This window comes from Oculina patagonica, chromosome 4 (assembly GCF_052425735.1).
Source record: "Oculina patagonica isolate OP01 chromosome 4, crgOcupat, whole genome shotgun sequence".
In the NCBI taxonomy this organism is placed as follows: domain Eukaryota; kingdom Metazoa; phylum Cnidaria; class Anthozoa; order Scleractinia; family Oculinidae; genus Oculina; species Oculina patagonica.
The window spans coordinates 46,213,675-46,226,599 of NC_135761.1; the positions used below are offsets into that span (position 1 = coordinate 46,213,675).

The following is a 12,925-nucleotide window of genomic DNA, read 5'->3' on the forward strand; positions in this document are numbered from 1 at the left end:
AAGTTTTTAAGAAAATTGATAATTTTCGAAGCAAAAAGTTTGTAGAACAATACTGTGAAAATGGTATGAAATAACTACGAACCAGTTATTTTGCCGCTTGGACTATCCATCCATTGCTGTCTCCGATGCCTTTCCCTTTGCTAATTGCGTAAAAAGAAAAAACAAAAACAGTTTGGATGCAGGGGACCACGCAACGAAGAAAAAACTGCTTGGCTTCTCTGCTGCCGGATCTCTTGTTCAAGAAATGCTCGTACCAGACGTCACTCTAAGTGCTTATAAAACCAAATTGATTGCAAGGCTGGTACAACGGCAGGAGGGCAAGATTTATTGGCCAATATTTCAACTAGCAGAGCTAGTCTTCTTCAGGGCCAGTACTATAATATAAGGAAAATAACGGCTCTAAAATTTGAATTTATCCAAATTCAAATTTGGTTTTTTTGGTTTTTTTGCGTAAAAAGGTTGCTGGCTGGGGCAAGCTTTTCTATTTAGAAACTTTTTTTCCATACAGCTCTTCTTTATTTTTCAAAATTTCAGTCTCAAACTTTGCATTCTAGTCTCTTTGCTCTTTCCAGGTTCCTCTCTCCAGGTTCTAGCAACCATTTCGCACTTCAGCTCATTGCCGTGTTCTGTGAATGACAGGATCACGTGACAAGGTGTTTCGCGGTTTTCGCGCCAAAATGCGACTACTGTGCCGCGCGCGTCAACTCTCAGTGCTGTCTTCAAAAACTCCTGGAAGTCTGCAACGGTCGACTGAAAGTTTCAAAGTTTGTCAACGAATTCAAAATAGGAGGAAGAGAGAATTAGAAGAGAATGAAAGGTAAGAAGTCTTACTATAGATAGTTCTTTTCAAACTACAAACAGTAAAAAAACAAGACCCTTTGCAAGACTGCAAGCCGGAACACAACCCATAGCTACATCGGCGATTTCGCTCAGCTCAACAGGCGTTTCACTTGAAGGAAATCTTGTCGACGTATAATCTTGAACTTGGGTCTGGTTATTTATTATTCCATAGTGCAAAGTTAAAATTCCCTTGGCGTCATGTCAGGCCCATTTGGTCTTGACAGGGATAATTTAGCCGGCTCCAACAACCATTCAAAATATGCCAAAGACGAACATATTTATCAGTCAATATTTATTGGTCCATATTGAGAACAGAAAACAAATTTCAAATACTTTATTATTACAAATTTCCGCGTTTATTTAACTTCATTTTTCGCCTTTTGGAAAAATGGTGAAAATAAAAATACACAAAGTTTAAAGACAAATATTTTCCTGTCCGTACTCCGCATGCAAATGTTTGCAAATTTAAGGTGCCTAGACCGCTAGCAGTTGCATCTTGACATTAGCATTATAGCTAAAATTAAGTGTGCTTTTAACAGGTTATACTGTAGCTGTGGTAACCAGTGATGTCAAGAAAATAACTTGTTTACCAATGATTGGACTTTTTGTTTTGTTTGTTTATTGTAGCAGCTACTGATAAAGACTTCTAGTACTGACCCATCAAAGTAAAAGAGCTGGAAAGTGCTGGAAACCGTTGACAGCCTCCTTAAAAGTAAACCTGTTCTTCCCTTGAAAATGTGTACCATATTTACCTGAATAAGCGCCGCATTTGGGACAAAAATAATAATAAGCGCCGCAGTCGCGATGCGGCGCTTATTTGAGGAATTCCGTTAAACTAAATATAGCACTACAAAGCAACTTTAAATTAAAACAAACTTGGACATTTCTTTCCATCAAAAGCAATGTTTTGCAGTTCAACGTTATTGTTTTACCGCTCGCCCATTAGTGGTGAGAGCGCGCCCCTCCCACCAATGTGGCCTGGGTTCTATTACCGGCGCGGCGTTATATGTGGGTTGAGTTTGTTGTTGGTTCTCGTCCTTGCTCTGAGGGTTTTTCTCCGGGTTCTCCGGGTTTCCTCTCTCCACAAAAACAAACATTTCCAAATTCCAATTTGACCTGGATAGAGGACCCGCATACAAACCAGCTAGAACTGATGTGGCTTCCTCTCTAAATTTTTTGTCTAGCGGACAACTGGTTCTATGAGAAAGTAGCTTGTACTGAAGCAGCTGGGGGGGAGAGTTTGAGATTTATTTGAATCCTACTCAAAGCGAGGGAAACTAATTACAAAACTAGGCTGAAAAAACCCTATTGGGCAACAACTGTTGTCAACACATTAGGGGATATAAAGAAATAACGCAACAGTGCTGACAAATTAAGTTGGGTCGATCATATTTAAGAACGACTTTCAGCAGATTTCAATCAAAAAATTGATTTCGCGGCATAAATCGAAAAATCGATTTCCCTCATTTTTTGCCCACAATTAGCCTTTAGCTAGCCTTGGAATTTGATGTAGTTTTTTTCGTCTCATTCATGTGTATCCTGGTTAATATAGGGCGAGGTAAGTTGGACGAAAAAATATTGCGTGAAAAGGGATTTTATTTACCATAAGGTCATTGTCTAGTTGTAAAACGAAAAAATATAAAAATAATAACCAGTTATAAATAAAAATCAGCGATAAGAAAATTGAACGACCTTTCGATGACTCGATGATTGAGTCATCGAAAAGTCGTTCCGTTTTCTTATCGCTGATTTTTATTCTTAAGGGAAGGAACATTTTTGGGGGGAGGAAGGGCTGGGGCCACAGAGGGGAGGGTCATCAGTCAAAGTGAGCACCAAAAGGGGGCCATACCTCTTTGTGAGCTATTTAAGGGGAGTTCAAGGACAGGGTCACAATCTTTTCCAGGATTTTTTAATGAGAATATTTGTCATGAAGCTTTCCATTTTTCTTTGATACTCAGTAATTTTTTGGTAAATAATAAAGATGGTAAATTTTAAGGTCGATGATAAAAAATAAAGTTGAATTTTTTCAACAATGACACGAGCATGGGACAAAGAAAAATTCTGAGTCCCCGACGGGAATCAAACTCATGGCCTCCCAGATACCGGTTGGGCTCTCCAACCAACTGAGCTACGAGAGACTCGTGGTGAGCTTGGCCATTTACTGGGTTGATATGTGACACACGTCCTGCATACTGCTAGGATCAGCAATGTCGAAATCATCAAGTGTGTAGTAAATAATAAAGATGGTAAATATTAAGCTTGGTGATAAATAATGAAGTTGAATTTTTCAACAATGACACGAGCATGGGACAAGGAGGGGAATCGAACCCATGGCCTCCCAGATACCGGTTGGGCGCTCTAACCAACTGAGCTACAAGAGACTCGTGGTGAGCTGGGCCATTTTTTTGGAGTTTTTTTTTTATTAAAATGGAGGGGAGGGTCAAACCTTTTTTGAAAAAAAAAAACAATTACCAAAATTCCCCAGCCCTCCCTCCTCGCAAGCAAAAACGTATCTTCCCTAAATGTTTCTCAAAACATTTTGTTATTCGAAAAATAATAAAAAAATTTAAACATAAATTACCTTTATTTATACACGGTTATATGCTGGTGGGGCCTTGTTTTCTCGATTGAATTGAAATTTGGAAGTGCTGTCTTTGTGGTGGGAAAAGAACCTGGAGAAAAACGCTAGGAGCATGAATTTGCAAAAATTCCCTGCTGGGCGTTGTCAGGGAGTTTTAGCAAATTACGGTTACAACACGAATTAAACGAAAGGATCTGGACGTGAATTAGACATTTTGATACGGTTCATGGTAAAACAAGACCGAAATGACTCAGTTAATTCTATGTTTGAAAGGTAAATATTATCTCAATATTGAACACGTATGTAATAAATCTTCATTTATCTCTTAAATTTAAGGCAATCTAACATCGGGAGGCAAATGAATTGATGTGGTCAGTCGTAGGCCTTCTCTATTAGCTTCTTGTGTGTTTCGTTGGCAGATCTGGAAGCGCGAACTGTTCTGAGGAAGAGCCATTTCATGACGTCACGCTCTCAAGGTAGTGTTCAGACCCCTTCAAAATGAGCCCGGTTAGGCGAAGAACTAACGTGACAACTGGCATCTTTTGGGATCTCATTCTCCCTCCCCCACGCAGAGAACATTATAAAGTCAAGCCCACGCTTAGAGTCAACGGCTGTAGATTGAAGACTATCCGCCTCTTCTTTGTAACAATATCACCCCGCCCGTAAAGTTTGTATGCGACTTTTGCCTCACGAATTGATGAAAACGTCGTGGTGAATCGCCTGAAAAGGTAACAGAATTTATATTTATCGCTTTTTATGCTAATCGTTAGCTCAGATAAATTAGTTGTATTGACGTTGAGTTGGGTGAAGGTTTAATTGGATGGGTCGCCTGGAAACGGCATCGAGTTTCAAACATTTGCAAAGGTGAATAGCGAAGAATATTCGCTGCCACCGACAGTGTTGATGGATTTATATTTTTGTTAAGTACAAATCAAACCAGTAAATAGTTGGGCAAAAACATACAGCCTAAAAAATCTCAATGTGTTTTTGCCAAGTGACTTGTGACTTGCAAAGATGCACGAACTGTGTGTGAGAATCACCATTTGGCACATTAGATTACGTTAAAAATAAAAACCCTTTTCAAATTTACCCAGTAAGGTGAAATACTTCGCTACTCTGAAAACTGAAAACGAGCAGCCAACAAGTGCTATAAATATCGAACTTTATACCTACTCGTACCTATTTGGAACGCTTCAAATATGTATAGTACAGAAAAGTTTCAATTTTCCATCATATTTCAGTGGCAGAAGCAATATCTTGGTATATTCAGTACAATGAAATGATGTCGCATATTAAAATGGCTCGTCAAAGCTATTGTGAAAAAAAAAGATCGATTTTATCTTAAAATTAAAAATTAATACCGAGCTCTTTTCAAAACATTAAAAGCGTATTTATACAGCTCCGGAGCAAAAAATGGGTGCCCTTCATTCTCAGATAGATCTAAAATTGATTTTTGACAATGTGTCTTATTTACCTTTTTACTCTCCCATCGATATGAAATTCAGTGCAATCGTAGACACGAGCTCCGAATTTTCAGACCGACGTAACGGCTGAATGTGCCGCTCCACTGAGTTGAAGCTAGTTGAGAGCGAAATAACTGCATGCGCATTGCGTTATGAACAAGCAGCTTGAAAAGGGCGGGAAGGAAGCCATAGTGTTCTAGTATAATATTTACTTGGGTAATTGATCGGGGAATGAATGTCTTACCTTATCTCGAAGTTCTTTTATTTACATGTTTAGTCACAGCAATTTATCCTATAATGAAATGTATGCCCTATAATCCTTATAAGTCTTCTAAAAGGGGAAAATATACCATATCTAACCTACAAAAAGATTACCTACAAACAGTCGAACTGGCTCGAAGTAAGTTGCGCATTCATGCTGACAGTAAATTTTATCAAATTTCCTTGCCACCTTTGGCGACACTCAGTGAACTCAAATCGCGTGAAAAGTGAATAGTGCAAATCAGTCAGCGAAAGCAGGGTCCTGTGGTATTCGACTCATGGCCTGATACGTGCCATTATTCCGGCTTCGTATTATGGCAAAGTCAAGCAATGAAAATAAATGAAGACACAACACCAAGATGAAAATCCCAAATTTGTATCTTTAATAATCGATATCATTCTCGAGTGAACGATCGGATGAAGATGAACGATTTAAGGGAGCCCATGAATGAAATGGTTCATAGTTAAGAGGTTTGCGTGTGGCCTTTGCTATACCATGTATACAAGCAATAAGAAAGAGTGTTTACCCTTCTTTGTTTACCCTAAAAATGAATCCCGCAAAGACAGTCCTGCTTAGCACTGTTGCGTTCAGCAAACTATCCTGCTTGAGATAGCAAAATTTAGTGGTAAAACACAGAGTTTTACAACTCACTATAACCTTGAAAGGTAGAAATTTTTTTAGGCTAATGATTACAAAACTATGACAAATGGATTTATTCTCACTGATTAATGGACATATTTACTCTCAATTTTATTTCAATGAAATATTAAAAAAAATCCTTTTTTATTCCGTGTTTGCTTAGTATTTACTTCTGCTTAATGCACCGACCCAAAGTATTTTCGTGATTATAAAAAATGAAATATTCTTCCAATTTCCATAGCTAAACATGATAAGGATATAAATAGTACACCCTTGTTGTAATCTTCACTAAAACGAGTCACGAAAGGAGAGAATTAATATTTCATGACAATGATTGTGTCATTCTTGTTGATTAGAAACCTTATCAAAGCACGTCTTTAACGCCATGAAATCGATCGTAACAGAAACGAAACAAAATTTTTCGAATAGGCGCCGGTTTGACTTTATGTTAGCTGCCATTAAAATCATTTTCCAGAAAAGTCGGTTTAAATATTCAAATAATGGCATGTTCCAAGCAAACAGGTGATTTTTGTTCGGCCGCAAACTGTTACGTTTTGCACGCACGCAAAGCTGAGTTGATTTAATTTACTCTACAAAGAAAACTGACCAATCAGAATACGTTAAGACTATGTGGCTCGACCAACGGAGGGAAGAGCAGGTTATATTTCCTATCCCATGCAGTGAAGTGCTTTTTTTTTCGCAAGTCTGGAACACCTTTTTTCCAAGACAGGCGACTTTCATATTCTGTTTTCACCAGTAATTCACCAGTCAATATTTCTTAACATATCACATTTAATAACAAAGTCTAACAAATCCAAAGGATTGTGGATTTTATTTCCTAAAAATGTACGCATATCAAAAACCAAGACACGAGACTAGCACCAATTTTCGAAGCAAACTTAAAGAAAATAAACTACGGGGGATTATGCTATAATCTGTTTAGCTTTGTGCGATTGCCAACGCATTTACTTTTTATTTAGGTGTGCATAGATCGCATTAAACATAAAATTCTAGCACGCTAGCTCTCACTTGAAACAAGATTTCTGGGCTGCGTAATGCTCGTCTGACTTACAGGTACGTTTCATTCAGGTTTTAAAGTAATATTTTTCAGAGAAGAACTTAGTAAGCTTTGTCGATAACTTTACTGAGTAGGCTGTAACATCTGACAAGCTCTTTTATTATGCAAACAATGTTTTTACTCCAACAGGGAATTTAAAGCAAGCTCTGATATTTTTCAGTTCGTCAACTAGCTAAAAATTTCAGTCATTGCCTAGGTAGCTTTTCTTCAAATTTATTTCGTCACTTACATTCAGAAATCTTTACAGATGGAAAATCGCAGATTTTACAATTTATGAAAACACATCTCTCGTTTCGCGATTATCAGCCGACTTCAAGACTGCATAAGATCAATTTGAAATCCCGCATAAAAAAAATTATTTAAGATCTACAAATGTAAAAATTTGTCAGCATTACCAAGAAATAATTTTAATTTTGGAAAGCAGGATGTTCGTTTAATCATGCAGGTTCCATTTTCAAGGTCACTTTCAAGGCAGCAATGTAAGATCTCGAAAATTCCCTTTGCTTGAACTCTTTAATGTGCTAAAGCGTTAATGAATTTCGACGGAAGCGAATCTGAACCTAATAACCGGTGAAATGAGATTTCTATCTGTTCGGCTTTTATCGATAATTAAAGGAAGCCAATATTAGCATACCATTAGGTAGTGGATAACCCTTCGGCTGCGGTTCAATTTTCAACTGCCCGATGGCTGGTCAACAAAAACAATTGCGTGAAAAATATTTTGATTGTCACGGCAAGAAGGCAATATATGTCCAGAGGCAAAGAAACATTTTTTTTTTCATTTAGTAAAATACCATGGTCTAAAACATCTGCGATCACATTTTCTGTGTGATTATAATTTTTGAAACTTTATGGCTGAAATAATTCTGCTTTTAAATTTTATGCTGGTAATTCGACGTTTGCTTGACATATAGAGGATTGAAGTTCTTTAATATTTGGCGCTCGTTTTTTCAGTATTAGTTATTTTTTTTGTAGCCTTCGTGATTTTATCAGGCTAATTATATCCAAACGTATTCCAAAGAAGGCAATTCACATACCTGCCGAGAGGCCCACGAAGGCGGCTTGCTTGATGTAAATATACTGTATAGGGGATGCTAGCCGGGGTTTTGTTCGTCTGCAACGCAGGCTATAAAGAGGATGCAAGCCCTTCGCAGTTTTATCATTTCCCTTCTTCCAGCCGTACCATTATATCACTTTCAATATATTTTCTGCTCGCGAACTGTTTTACTTGAAGCTTTTGATATATAGTACCTAATTTGTCTTATACACCTACTGGATTAATAAGATACCGCCTTAAATTGACACACTTCATATTTCTTTTTTTTTCTGCTTTTCTAAAGATAAAGCCATTTGAAAACATGAAGCGATGAACGAGTGATGATTTTAAGGCCTCTTATTGGGTAAAACGGTAATGATTGATTACCCGGACAAAGAGGGTCACAGTTAAAGCTTTAACCGGGAACTTCATTCGAAACTTCAAGAAACAAAAAAAGACCAAAACATCTTTATTTTATTACGTCTCAGTAAATGCAGCTTTCAATTTAAGGTCTAGACGCTTGTCAAACTTTAAAAGAAATACTGGTTTACCGAATATCTCAATTTTGTTAAAGACTTGGCTTAATGGGATTTCTGTTAAGGAGTCTATCTAAATTATAGAAATTTCCGGGGAGAAAATAAAATATTGTAATGTATTCTAATTGAGGGTAAAATATAAAATCAGAATTTCGCTAAGCATTTTCGCAGTTATTTCACAAGTTTTTTGTCCTTGGTAAACGTTGTCCTCTCGAGATAAGGTATCTCAATTTCTATACCTTTTCAGAACTTAACATTTATTACTCAAATTTATCGATAGACAGCAGGGAGAAAGTTGAAGTCAACCTTGAAACTTAATAACTAATATTCAGATGATTCAGTTGTTCTAGGCAGTAATCAAGTTGCAAAATGTGTCAATTAAATGTTTCGTTAAGCTACGTTACTTAAGATAATGATTAAACATGAGTCGCCTTCACAGCTATTGTTTTTATTATTGAAAAGTATGATTTCTTATAAAAGCACGTTAATATGTCTAATTGGATTTTGTATTTGGCCGTTTTCATGCGATTTGATTAACATATTCTATGATATTTCTTTCTGGTTACATTTTCACATATATTTTTTAGTTTCTTTCGGTAGAGTTAGCTACTTTGAGAATTTTGTACTAGTATTGCAAAAAAACCCAGCTACGTTCTAATTTTGCGTGCATAATTATTGCAAAAGACTTTGAATTTCAAACAATTGACGGCAATATATTGTAATTTGCGATACTAAGTAGTTCTGAAAACACTGAATCTTAATACTGTTAATAAGATTTCCATTTGAAATGTTCTCCTGTTTTTAGTTACACAGAAACATCCACTTTGCAGTCACACAATCTACTCTTGATTACTCGTCCAAACAAGATTTTTCTTTAAACTGATAAATCATTTTAATAAAAAAAAATTTCGAGAACACGCTATTAAATGTACAGACTTTGTCTCACCGCCTGGGAAATTAAGCATAGCTAAACCACGCCTCCTATGTGAAGACTTGGCTCAAATGTGGTGTCATTTATCCATTTATCGAAAATTGCATATCCTGTTGCTAGGGTGGGAAAGAATCGTTGCATCTTTGTCTGCAAAATTGTATTTTACTCACATTTAACGGCGACGATTCGCTTCAACTTTCTACATTTAAAGAGAGAACAGCGACTGTGGACCATTTTTGAGGTATTTTGTCCTTATTATTTTGATGTTTATGCTATTTGCTTCTGTAGCGTTGTTAGCGTTATGGGAATGAAAAAACTCGATCCGAAATTAAATATTTCCTTTACTGCATCTTTACGTTATTAAAACTTATTTCAGTGTCTCTTTAACCTTTGGCCTATAGTTTTTCCCTTGATATTTCGCTTGTTTTTCTGCCAAAATAAGTTCTTGTAAGAAAGTAACGAAATAAACAATTTCAGTGCCGGACATTTGGGGAATTATTATTGATACAAAGCACGGCAAACGTCACCAGCCGAGGGTAAAGCAATCATAATAAACTGTCACTCAAAATCGGCTCTAAATTCATTTTGTTTTCAGCCGTCCTTCTTCTTACATTGAAATAATTCCTTTTACGATATAAATGAAAAGCACTGTAATGGCAATTATTCATTTCGGTAGTATAACTTCGATCCATTGACACAAATCGAAAGTTCTTCCCAAAATTGATCAACTATCTAGACAGCATGCTGCGAAAATTAATTCGTTTTCCTGCCTAAAGTAATTCTACAAATTAACCTCACAAAACGGCTTTTTCTTCAGTAAAATCGAACAAAACGTACGTCTAAAATTATTATCAAAGGTGTAAAATACTGTTTTGTAGTATAAAGTAAAATAATATCTTGTTGATATCTTGTTAAAACTTGAAAGATTGGGCATTTTTACAAAATTCCCAGAATTTGAGTCTCAAAGTTTTACTCGTAGTTACCCACAAAATAATTTTCTTTCCATTAACACCATTGGTTTATTGCACTTTAAAACAGCTACTTGAAATGACATTGCAATTGCTTTATTTCGCGTCTCTCACCCAATATTTCTCATTATCATTTCAATAAAAGTGTATGCATTATTGAACAAAACAAGTTGCGAAAGGCGAAATGTGTGGGAGAATATACACCTCTAAAAACGTTTTTAAGTTTTCCATAACATCACGCCAACTCCATAAACGACGAAAATATTTTTTTCTGCATCTTCGGATATCGAGAGTTACGCGACACTTAAATAAACGCGAAACATGCATGGCTTCACTTCGACATATCTCTTTCCGCGTTGATATCCCGTTTATTTACCTAGGTTGTTGACCGCGGCAAGAATATTGCTTTTATTTTATTATTTCCCGCCAAAAAGCGAGGGAATTATGCGCGCGTTTTCAGCTGCTCGTCCAATTTGAATCTCTTTGAGAATCTTCTAAATCCGTTCCCGACCACCTTTCGAAAATTCTTTATTTTCAAGGCGTTTGAAATTCAATTAGAAAAGAGACGCGGGTTGTTTATGAGACAGCTGCATGATAAAACGCATCTCTGTTTTGACTAAAGTACCAGTTGATGCCATTTTGGTAAGGCATTTTAAATTATTAGTTATACCCTTATGGGAAACTTTAACGTTTACTAAGCGAGAGGGAAAATAACATGAAGTTGTTTCTGGAATGGCTTAGGTCGCAAAGAATATGCCAGATTGCAAATTTTACCTTTACTTAATTAATATATTTTTTTTACTGAGCGTATATCTCAGCTCAGTCGCTTTAATGAAACTGGATTTTTGCCAATTTGAACTTTTCTTGCACGATTTCTTTCACCTGCTGTTCATATAATTCTTGGTCATATAATTTGTCTACCAAGTAATGAACTGTTACTAAAAATACTGTGTAAACGAGTTCTATTTTTCTAAAAGAAACCTATACGCTATTAGACTTTGCTTTAGGCTATAGATTCAAATGGTGATTTCCGATAAATTTTTATATACCAAATCTGCTAGCAGTTGGAAAAGTTCCAATAAGTTGTCAACAAAAAGCCGAGAGATAAATGTTCTCCGTGAAGTTATGACATCGCGCCAGTGAAAGTGGCTGAAATATCATGCTATCGCCAGATATGGTGGTTACGATCCAATTTAGAGGACAAAACTAAATGAAACCACACTTTTGTTAGTTTTGTTAGAAGTTGGCTGTAGTTAAAGCGTGCAGTCGGGTCACAGTGAATACGACAAGAGGTCCAATACCAAATTTCGTTAGACCTGCTGCATAGGAACAATTAATTTATTTTTGTAGTCTTTACGAACATAATCCACCACTACATCAGATAATGTAAATATCAATGAATAATCCATATTATGAAGGGTGGTAAACAACGAAAAGTGAACTATAATAGCATTTCTACTTTACATAAAAGTGTAAGTATTCTATGCAGTTTCAGTGTGAACGTAACTTAAAGAAGACATGTAACAATATATTATTTTTTATGCAAAAATTACCAAAATGATAATTTACTTGAGAAGAAAAACGCTAGCTAAGAGGTAATAATAAATAGATTAATAAAAGAAACAAGTTTGATTAAGCCGTACTAAGGGAGATCACGAAAGATTACGAAAGGCGGTCTTGAAAAAGGCGAAATTTTGAAAGCTCTTTTGAGATGCAGTTGCACAAAATTCCAACCCATGGGCTTCGTGACACTGGTGCAAAATAAAATGCACTCTCTATCAGTTACCTGTTTCACGTGGCTTTATTGCTCAATGGTAGAGCACGTCTACACCGGAATTGCAAAGGTCCTGGGCTCGAATTCGTCCCTGCACAAGTGTAACACTTACTAAAACAACTCTATTTTATTAAGTTCGAAATTTGCATTTATTCATGTTCTTTTTGTACCTCTATGAATGCAGTATCATTGTTTCTTACCGTGACCACGAGCTACAACTGAAACAATTGCACTGAATTGAATTTACAATTGTTGTAAGAACCAACGTTTTAACTTAAGAGCTTTATACAACAAGCGCTGTTATATCACCGGCTTTGATAATAACAACGTCGATCCCAGATGCATTGACAAGGGATTGATATTGCATACATGAACGATAAACGGGTTAATGGATGTTTTTTGGTCTTATCTATTTGTAAACGGAGCTCATATCAAATGCTTTTAGTTTGTCATGTGTTATCAAATGTTTCCACGGCAACCAAAATGTTTAAGTGCCTCGAGTGACACATCATTATTAAATAACGACAGAAAGCGAACCACACATTTTAAGCATCATTGTTTCGCTGGAGCAGACCGTGGCTTACGAAAGTCAAGGTCCACTTTAAAATTAGCTGGTCGTTTTGGTTTAACAAACATTCCAACTATTTTAAGTTTTTTTTTCAAGTTTAACTGAAATGACTTTGAAATACGACTGAGAGGTTTTTGTGCATCTGTATAAAACTCGGTTGTTGCAGCTAATTTAAAGTAATTTCAAGTATTTAAGCCAGCATGTTTTCTTACAGGTCAGCGTGTTTAACACGAAAGTGCGTTTTAAAAT

At 36.3% G+C, this 12,925-nt stretch overlaps 1 protein-coding gene across 12 annotated transcripts in view; it reads left to right on the forward strand.

The window, feature by feature from the left end:
- The first annotated feature begins 3,840 nt into the window (after positions 1 to 3,840).
- Positions 3,841 to 12,925, forward strand: part of LOC144652525 (gamma-aminobutyric acid type B receptor subunit 1-like) — a 58,526-nt gene continuing 49,441 nt past the window's right edge. For 7 of the 12 annotated variants that reach the window (XM_078512561.1, XM_078512560.1, XM_078512562.1 and 4 more), the window contains exon 1: positions 4,009 to 4,149. The gene's annotated coding sequence lies outside the window, so the exon portion shown is untranslated. Of the gene's footprint in view, positions 3,898 to 3,993; positions 4,150 to 6,781; positions 6,860 to 9,468; positions 9,608 to 12,925 lie in introns of those variants that run through there. The other 5 variants (XM_078512556.1, XM_078512564.1, XM_078512555.1 and 2 more) reach the window with 4 other exon arrangements.